At 37.8% G+C, this 278-nt stretch overlaps 1 protein-coding gene across 1 annotated transcript in view; it reads left to right on the top strand.

Moving 5' to 3' along the window:
- The window catches only part of gpr161b (G protein-coupled receptor 161b), a 9,018-nt gene that overhangs the window by 7,506 nt on the left and 1,234 nt on the right, over nt 1–278 (top strand). The gene's annotated exons all lie outside the window — the stretch shown is intronic.

Below are 278 nucleotides of genomic sequence, written 5' to 3'. Positions count from 1 at the left end.
TGAGCGGTTTTGCACAAAAAAAAGTGTTACTTCACATTTTAATTTTTTTGACTTGCAAAATGATCTTTTAAATTGACGAACATCATATGTGTAATTCGTGGCACAATTCAAACGGGAACCATTGACTTCAATACATACTTTTTCCGAAATAAGGTCACATGGAGGAGGTCCCCCGGAAAAGGACCTTATCGGCCCCAAATTTGACGATCGGAGCATCCCTAATTTTCATGTTGGCCATTTTTTGAGGAATTACTGTTTTGTAGCCATTCAATGAACAG

This window comes from Notothenia coriiceps, unplaced genomic scaffold, assembly GCF_000735185.1.
Source record: "Notothenia coriiceps isolate Sejong01 unplaced genomic scaffold, NC01 NC01_scaffold00019353, whole genome shotgun sequence".
Taxonomy (NCBI): Eukaryota; Metazoa; Chordata; class Actinopteri; order Perciformes; family Nototheniidae; genus Notothenia; species Notothenia coriiceps.
This window is presented reverse-complemented; position numbering and strand designations above follow the sequence as displayed.